The sequence below is a fragment of the Elephantulus edwardii genome, unplaced genomic scaffold (genome assembly GCF_000299155.1).
Source record: "Elephantulus edwardii isolate Elephantulus edwardi_28Jun2011 unplaced genomic scaffold, EleEdw1.0 scaffold00104, whole genome shotgun sequence".
Lineage (NCBI taxonomy): Eukaryota > Metazoa > Chordata > Mammalia > Macroscelidea > Macroscelididae > Elephantulus > Elephantulus edwardii.
The window spans coordinates 11,992,314-12,001,960 of record NW_006399854.1 but is presented as its reverse complement, the minus strand read 5'-3'; the positions used below and the strand labels follow the sequence as shown (position 1 = coordinate 12,001,960).

General features: G+C 37.4%; 1 pseudogene; it reads left to right on the top strand.

Annotated features, from left to right (window-relative positions):
* Window positions 1–2,608: 2,608 nt before the first annotated feature.
* LOC102857024 lies at window positions 2,609–2,968 on the top strand (annotated as a pseudogene).
* Window positions 2,969–9,647: the final 6,679 nt, after the last annotated feature.

Sequence of the window (9,647 nt, the reverse complement as noted above, 5' to 3'; positions counted from 1 at the left end):
CATTCTACAACAGTGGCACCATATAGCATTTGTCCCTTTGTGACTGAGATACCTCACTCAGTATAATGTCCTCCAGGGTCACCCATTTTGAATAACATTGTATGAGTTCCTTGTTTTTCAATGCAGCATAATATTCCATTGTGTGAATATACCAGATCTTTGTTTCTTAAAATCAGTCCCACCCCCCATTTTGTTACTACTTTAGCAGATTATCGCAGATCATTTATAAAGAAGTGCATTCTTACTAGGTCCCCTTGTGTCAACTATAACTCATAACCATCCTATTGACAACAGATCAAATCTTACCCCATCCTGCACTATCTTCACAATCTCTGCAATACTCTTGATTACATGAGTATTTTTCATTGACCTACTTTTCCCAGAATAATGTCTTTTTCCAAGGGCAAATGCCTCCTGACAACATGCTCAAAGTCTTTGCCACTAAGAAGCATCCTGATAGCACTTCATCAAGACAGATTTGTTTATCCTTTTGGCAGTCTAGAGTTCTCTAACACTAAAATTAATTCAAAGGCATTGATTTATCAATCTTTATTCACTATCCAACTTTCACATGCATCTGAAACACTTGTAAATATCATAATTGGATCAGATACCCTTTAGTCTTTACTGACATTCTTGTTCGTTAGCATTTTAAAATAGTCTTTGAAAGCAGATTTGCAATGATTTCTTGACTGCTGTCACCATGGGCATTGATTGTAGACCCAAGTAAAACTAAAACCTTGACAATTTCAATCTTTATGCATCATGATGTTTCCTATTGGACCAATTGTGAGAATTATTTTCATAATGTTAAAGTGTAATCCATGTTGAAGGATGCAGTCTTTGTTCTTCAGTAAGTGCTTCAAGTAACTTTCATTTTTTGCAAGCAAGGTTGTCATATGCATAACATAGATTTTTAGTGAGTCTTCCTAGAATACTGATGGCACATTCTTCTTTAAATAGATTCTCTGGTTAAAAGCAGAGAATGCCAGAAAGATGTTTGTGTCTTATGGATTATGTTAAGGCATTTGACTATGTAGATAATAATAAATTATGGTTAACATTAGGAAGAATGGAAATTCTAGAACCTATATTTGTGCTCCTGTGAAGTTGTGCATAGACCAAGAAGCAATTGCTTGAATAGAACAAGGGGGTACATGGTTTAAAATCTGACTAAGTATATGTCATCATTGTGTGTAAAAGAAGTATACATAAATAAAAATATTGCCATCTATGTATATAATAATATATAGATACAATAGACTACCTTTGCTTGTGGAAATTGGGACTGAAGTAATGGGAAACTTAAAACTCACATACACTCCATTATAAGATATGTTTGGAATTTCAGCTGTGTAAAAGAGAAATAAGTGGGACTAGATGGATTTTGGGGACTGACTGGATGTCTGAGACTTCCATTCTATCAGGGAATGCTAGCATAAACAAAATGAGGAAATAGAATCTCCTAATATAGAGCAGTCTTAAGTAGTCAAAAGGGATTTAGTCACAAACAATGTGACTTTCTACTGTTTTTTAAGACTGCAAGTCATGACAGTTGGAGACTGTTCATCTTTTCCCTGCAGGTCTTCTGGTGGACTTGAGCCACCAGAAATGCCTGGCCTCTGGGTTAGCATCTAAACTGACTCTGAACTATGCCATCAGAGCAGCTCCCTATGAAGGATGGAAGGATCAAGAAATTCACCTCAAAGGAAATGTCTTATCCTAAAAGTAGGTGAAAATGAAGGCATCAATATTTCAATGTTCTTGTTATGTGCCAGTGAGTTCTCACACACTGTAAATTGCATGAGAGGAAGTTGCTATCTTTGTCCTATAAAAGAGCTGGTGGGATAGAACCAGTTTCCCTTGGATTGGCCAGCATGACTTCTTACCACTAAGCCACCAGCGCTTCCTAAATACATAAATATCTTTGGGGAATCCTTGAAAATGGTCATTACTAGAGGGGCCATCTCAGGGACCGAATAGGACAAGAGAATTTGGACACAGAGCTACAAGCACGTGAAAGACTTTCTCAGCTTTCTATGAGAGGAAGAGATGACTTGAGACGCCCTTGCACACAAACTGATTGAGTTGGCAGCCCTGATCTTAAGGCACTCCAAAAAACAAAGGAAGACATTAAGATTCAGGAGAGAAGGTGCATCAGATGGGTTACTGCACCCAGAGAGAGCACTTTCCAGTGCTTGTGGGGAGATGGGTCTGATATTCACTGAGGATAGGTTCTTCTGTTTAGGGATCCTTGTCTCTGTGGCTGCCATCCAGAGGCCATCCCACGGGCCAAAAAGGACAAAAGAATTTAAGACAGAGAGCAACAGCAGGAGAAAGACTTTCTCAAATGGTATGTTGAGCTGCAAAAAAAAGGAGCTGACTTGAAACCTCCCTGATAGAAATTGCTCAAGTGGAACACCTAGTCTCACACCCGTCAGTCGCTTCATACATGAAGGAGGAGAATAGAATTTGGGACAAGAGGCTACACTAAAGCAAGATTCCTGTAGGGCTGCAGTGCAGAACAGAAATAACCTTAAGGACTTTAGAAAGAACTAAGAAAGGCAAAATTTTCCTCTTCTGGAGACGCTGTATACAGGCATTCAAAATGGTCCAGCGTCTGACCTACCGTCGTAGGCTGTCCTACAACACAGCCCCTAACAAAACTAGGCTGTCCTGAACCCCTGGTAACAGAATTGTTTACCTTTATACCAAGATGGTTGGAAAGGCACCAAAATCTGCATGTGGTGTGTGCCTGGGCCGACTAAGAGGGGTCCATTCTGTGAGACCTAAAGTTCTCATGAGGTTGTCAAAAACAACAACAACAAAAAACCATGTCAGCAGAGCTTACGGTGGTTCCATGTGTGCTAAGTGTGTCGACAGGATCAAGCGTGCTTTCCTTACTGAGGAGCAGGAAATTGCTGTGAAAGTACTGAAGGCACAAGCACAAAGTCAGAAAGCTAAATAAAAAATGGTGCATGTTTAATAAATTCATACACTTTGTTTTGTTTTTTTTTTTAAAAAAGGTAAATTTTCCCAGAAAGGACTTTCAGTACAGTGTGTGACTCACCCCATATATTGAACATTTTAACCTGGCAACTAATCAATAGTATTATAAAGATATGAACTACTGACAATTTATACAGACATAAGAGAAATAGCCTAACACTTATCTAGAAAAACTTCATATAATGTTGAAAAAGCAGGAGATAGCTTCAAACACTTACTGTGAAACAACAAATTGAGACTTCTCAAAAAACAGAACAAAACAAATAGCAAAATAGAATATTTCAGACACAATGAATACCCCAGAGTCAAGAAGATCAATGATATATGTTGTTATGGAGACATTAGAACAGCTATAAATTAAAGTACTTATGATTGATGGAAGAAACAATGGAAGCCACAAATAAAGGGAGTAACCTAGAGGTAAAGAACCAGAAGAAATATATTGATGAGGAGTTATTTGAATACCTATGGAAGAAGGTGTAAATGTTGGAAGAAACAGTGGAAAAAGCAAACATTCCAAAGACATGGATCCAGAAGAAATATATTGATGAGGAGGAATTTGCACAACTATGGAACAAAACAAAAAAGATGGAAGAAATAATTGAAACAATAGATTTTAAAAGGGTAAGAAGTTAAAACAAACCATCACGAGATAAAAAGGGTATAGCCAACAGAGTACTGGAAGTAATATAAATGCATGAAAATGCAATCCAGGATATTAAGAACAAAATGGCAGAAGTGTCCAACATGCTGGAAGGACAAAAAAAATAGAACAGAAGAGATGGAGCAGAGAGTTCATGAACTGGAAGGCAAGAACCTTGAGAGAAACATACTGGAAGAAAAATCAGAGATGAGACATAAATGATAAAAAACAAATTAGAACCATATGAGATGGCATCAAAAGGAACAACATATGCATAATTGGAATTCCAGAATATGAGAAGTACAGGAAAATCACTGAGAAAATTATGGAAGAGACATTAGAAGAAAACTTCCAAGGTATTATGAAGAACAAGGAAAGCCACATTCAAGAAGCTCAGCAGACACCCAAAAAGAAAAATGTCCAGGAATATTTTAGTCAAATTCTCCAAAATAAAAGATTAGGATAGAATATGAATAGCAACAAGAGAAAACCAAAGAGTCACCTATAAAGGAAAAACCATTAGGTTAAATTTTGATTTTTCAGGAGAAACCATGTAAGCAAGAAGACAATGGAATGACATATACAGAAAGGTGAAAGGAAAGAGTTGCCAAGCGGAGATCCTGTACTCTGCAAAGCTCTTCATCAAATATAAAGGAGAAATTACATCTTTTTGCAGAAAAGAAGAAACTTAAGGGATTTGTGAAAACAAAACTAAATCTACAAGAACTTTTAAGGGAAGTCCTTTACACAGAGACATCAAAGGAAAATTGATGGACAATACTAACAAGCAACAAAAAAAAACAAAAAAGAGACAACAAAATGGAAACTTATAAACATGACCTGTCAATAATCACACATAATATGAATGGACTAAATACACCAGTCAAGAGAAAGAGAACAGCAGACTGGAGAAAAAACCCCCAATCCATCAATATGTTGTCTACAAGAGATATATCTAAGAAATGAAAAGAAAGATTCAAAATCAAAGGCTGGAAAAAAATCTACCAAGCAAATGGCATCCACCAAAAAGCAAGAGGGATAATACTAATCTCTGATAAAATGGACTTTGTCATGAAAAACACCACGAAAGATAAGGAAGGGCATTATATGATGATTAAAGGCACAGTAGATCAAGAAGACATAGTATTAGTCAACATCTGTGAACCAAATGATACTAAATACATAAAATTACTCTTAACATAATTAAAGAAAGAAATAGACAGCACCAAAAATGTGGTAGAAGATACCCAAAAGAAACTAAAAAAAGATGTGGAAGATCTAAACTACATAATCAGCCAACTCAACTTAGTGGATGTATCCAGGGTACTACACCTAACTAAAACTCAATTAACTTTCTTCTCAAGTGCACATGGTACATTTTCCCAGAGATGATCACTAATTAGGACACAAAGCAAGCCTTAAAAAAAAATATTGAAATAATCCAAAGCAACTTCTCAGACCACAAAGTCATTAAACTAGAAATTAATCACAAGAGGATAAAGTTTATAAAACCACCAATGTGAAAGCTAAACAATATTCTACTAGAACATGATTGGGTTATAGAAGAAATAAAGAATGAAATAAAAAAGTTTCTTGAAACAAATTATAATAAAAATAAGATGTACCCAACTGTCTGGGATACAGCTAAGGAGTCCTCAGGGGCAAGTTCATAGCAATAGACAAACATGTTAAAAAAAAACAAAAACAAAAACAAAACACAAACCCAGAAAAAAAGGCAAAATTAATGATCTAACTCAACACTTTCATCAAATAGAAAAAGAACAACAATCTAAGCCAATAGCCTCTAGTTGTGTTAAGTGCCATCGAGGTGTAGATGACTCATAGTGACCCTATGAACGAAAGACCTGAACAATTGTTCTACTTTTAACTTTCATAATTTCTCCAAGTTCATAGAGTTCATAGAGTTTCTGGAGGCAACCGTTTTTGGAAGCGGATACCACTCTTGCTTCCAAGCTTGTTTTAATCTGAGAACTCCACCAAACACTGTCCACCATGGGTAACCGTTACCACACTTGATGTATCAGTGTCACAGTGTTTAGCATCACAGCAACCATGAGCTACCTCTGTACAGCAAATGGACAGACCAGTGCTATACCACTTAGAAGAATGTTTGACCAAAAACAATTAAAACCAGGCCTGAGGGCTACAGATTAAAATCACCCACCTTTGATTTGGTAGCATAACTCTCTATCTACCAGGCCCACACAGCTATTTCTATGTTAGTAATGTTGTTATTAAGTGACGTCAAGTCATAGAATGCTTTTTTCATATAGGGGGCTAAATACAATCAATTCTCTCCCAATGGCTGATAAACATTACCCCTATGTCTCTCCTGAAAACAAGATCAAACCTCTGTAGAATCAGGCTGCTCCATGCCACTGCACCACCTGGAATCAAGCATATACTGCCAACCCAACAGCCTCTAGAAGAAAGGAAATTATGAAAATAAGAGCTGAAATCAATGAGCCAGAAAACAAACAAACAAAAAAAACAATTGAAACCATCAACAAAACCAGGAGTTAGTTTTTCTTAGGGACAATAATATTGATAAACCATTGGCAAATTTAATAAAACAAAGAAAGGAGAAGGCACTAATGACTCAATTAATTAATTATAGAGGTGACATCACAACAGATCCAGAGGAAATTAAGTCTATAATATCAGAATATTATGAGACGCTATACTCTGGTAAATTTGAAAACCTAAAGGAAAGGGAGTCCCAAGCCTACGTCAGAAATGCTGGAGCTCCACACACAGGCAGAGTCTGCATTTTCACCTTTGGCTCTTCTAACTCAGTGTTGGGAACCCCATAGATTTACACAAGACAGTATCTGAGACTGCCCTAATAATCTTCTTAATAAGGTAATGCCTATTCTCCCAGAAGCCTGTCAGCTTCCTTAACAATCATGTTTTTGGGCCAGGACATTCAGTCCCAAGCCTGCATTGGAAACACGGGGCTCTACATACAGCTAGGGTCTGGGTTTACATCTTTGGCCCTCCTAACTCAGTGTTGGAAACCCCATAGATTTGCACAAGACAGGATCTGAGAATGTCTGTGTTTCATTGACTGTGCAAAGGCATTTGATTTTGTGGATTTGTGGCTAGTCTTGAGGAAAATGGGAATCTCAGAAGACTTGTTTGTATGTATGTGAAACTTTAGGGGTGTATCCTGTCTCCATATCTTTTCAATCTATATGCAGAACAGATCATTCTGGAAGCTGGGCTTTATGAGGAGGAATGTGACTTCAGGATTGGAGGAAGATTCATCAACAATGTACGTTATGCAGATGATACAATGTTAAACATTGAGGAGACCTGAAGTGCTTGCTGCAGAAGGTCAAGGACTGTAGTCTTTAATATAATTGAAGCTCAACATCAAGAAAACAGGTTCTTATCACAGGGACAACTGGCAGCATCATGATATATGGAGAAGAGATTGAGGTTGTTAACAATTACAGCTTGCTTGGCTCCATAGTCAACACTCTTAGCACCAGCAGTCAGAAAATCAAAAGATCAATTGCACTGGGAAAATCTGCTGTCAGGGAACTCTACAGAGTGCTTAAAAACAATAATGTAAGCCTAGAGACTAAAGTGCACCTAATTCAGTCCATGGTCTTCGTAATTACTTGCTATGCATCAGAAAGCTGGACAATATAAAGGATGACAGAGGAAGATTTGATGCCTTTGAATTTTGGAGCTGGAGAAGAGTCTGGAACATACCACGTACTTCCAAGAGGGGGGGAAAAAAGGTCTATCTTAGGGTGAAACCAAGTTTCTCCTTGGAAGGTAGGATTTTGAAGCTCCATCTCACATACTTTGGACATGTGGCTAGGAGAGACCGGTTCCTGGAGTAGAACAACATGCTTGGAAAGCTGTAGGGACAGTGCAGGAGAGGAAGACCCCAGATAAGATGGATTGAAACAGTAAGGTGGCAATAGGAGTTGGTGTGTCGGAGTCAATGAGACTACCTCAGGACAGGGCAGGGTTCAGAGCTGCTTTATATAGAGTCACAGTGGCTTGACAGCACATAACAATGAGGAAATAGACAAATTCCTTGAAATGCATACCCTACCCAGAGTGACATGGACTGGGGTAGACTGCTTGAACAGACCCATCACAAAAGAAGAAATTGAGCAGGTCATAAAAAGACTCCTCCACGAAAAAGCCCTGGGCCAGAATTCTACCAAACACTCACATAGAATCTATCACCAATTTTATTTAAATTATTTTAAAAAAATTGAAGAAGAAGGAACACACCCAGAGACATTCTACAAAGCAAGCACAACCCTAATATTAAAACCAGGCAAAGGTATTACCAAAAAAGAAAAATACAGACTGATAACTCTCATGAACATAGAGGTAAAAATTCTTAACAAAATCCTAACCAGTAGAATCCAAAAGCACATAAATAAAATTCATCATGACCAAGTGGAATTCATAACAAGTATGCAAGAATGGTTCAATGTAAGAAAAACAATGAACATAATTTACCACATTAACAAAGCAAATAATAAGAACTATATGATCTTATCAATTGATGGGAAAAAAAAGACATTTGACAAAATCCAACACTGTTTCCTGATTAAAACACTCAACACAATTGGAATAGAAGGGTATTTCCTCAATATAGTGAAAAGTATATATGCAAAACCAAGGGCTTAGGTCATTCTCAATGGAGAGTTGTTTCCTTGCAAACAGGCACGAGACAAGGATGCCTACTGGCATCACTTCTATTAAATATTGTTCTGGAGGTGCTTTCTAGGGCAATACAACAAGAGAAGGAAATAAAATGCATCTAGATAGGCAAACAGGTGATGGGAAGGATCCAGGTGAAAAAACAGGGTAATGATGGGCAAGGTCCAATAGTGATTATTTTTATCAGACATAATTCTTGAGAATACTAGTATGAAACACCATGTGAGTGAAGAATAGTTAGAAATCCAATGTATATGAACTTTGTAAGCAAACAATAACAAGAAAAGAAAACAAAAATCCTTACCACTGGACCAGTAGACAACATCATGATAGATATAGAAAAGATTGAAGTTATCAATGATTGATTTTACTTAGATCCAAAATTCACACCAATTGCATTAGCAGTCAAGCAATCAAAAGACAATACTACACTGGGAAATCTGCTCTCAAAGGACTTCTACAAAGTGCTAATAAAGAACAACGAAATCAGTTTAAAGTCCAAGGTATGTCTGATCCAAGCCACAGAATTTCCATTTGCTTCCAATGCATCTGCAAGTTGGACAATGAATAAAGCATTAATTCTTCTTTGAATTGTGATATATTTAAATATATAATTTACTGCCAAATGGACAAATGAATTTGTTTTTGAGGAAATGCAACTAGGATGCTTCTTAGAGGCAACGATGGTGGAACTTCCTCTCATATACTTTGGGAACATTATTAGGAGGGTCCAGTCCTTGGAAAAAGACATGATACTGGGAAAGGCAGAGGGTCAATGCAAGAGCCAGCGACCGTAAAATTGGGCACAAGCACATTAAAGATCTTACTTAGGATGGCATTGAATAGGGTAAGGTTCTGCTCTGTTGTTCAAAGACCTAATCTCTTGTTCAGAGGGTCTCTATGAGTTGTAGTCATCTCTAAGGCAATTAACAATAACCACACTTTAAATCTCTTTAATATACTCTAGACATATTCAGTATCAGGTAGCAATGTCACTTAAGAAAAATAAGACAAAAGCTGTTATTTCCATTCATAGATGAAAATCCTGAGAGGGGCAGATGGCTCCAGGCATCCTTTTGTAAATTAAAGATACCCCCTATACTTGGACCAGGAGGCTGCTGTGCAAACAGAGCAGGAGAACACTGCAAGGCTTAAAATTGAGAAGGGAGTGCATAGGGCTTGTATTCTCTCTCCATACCTGTTCAGTCTGTATGCTGAGCAATTATCTAAGATGATGGATTCTATGAAGAAGAGTGTGGCATTAGGATTGAAGGGAGAT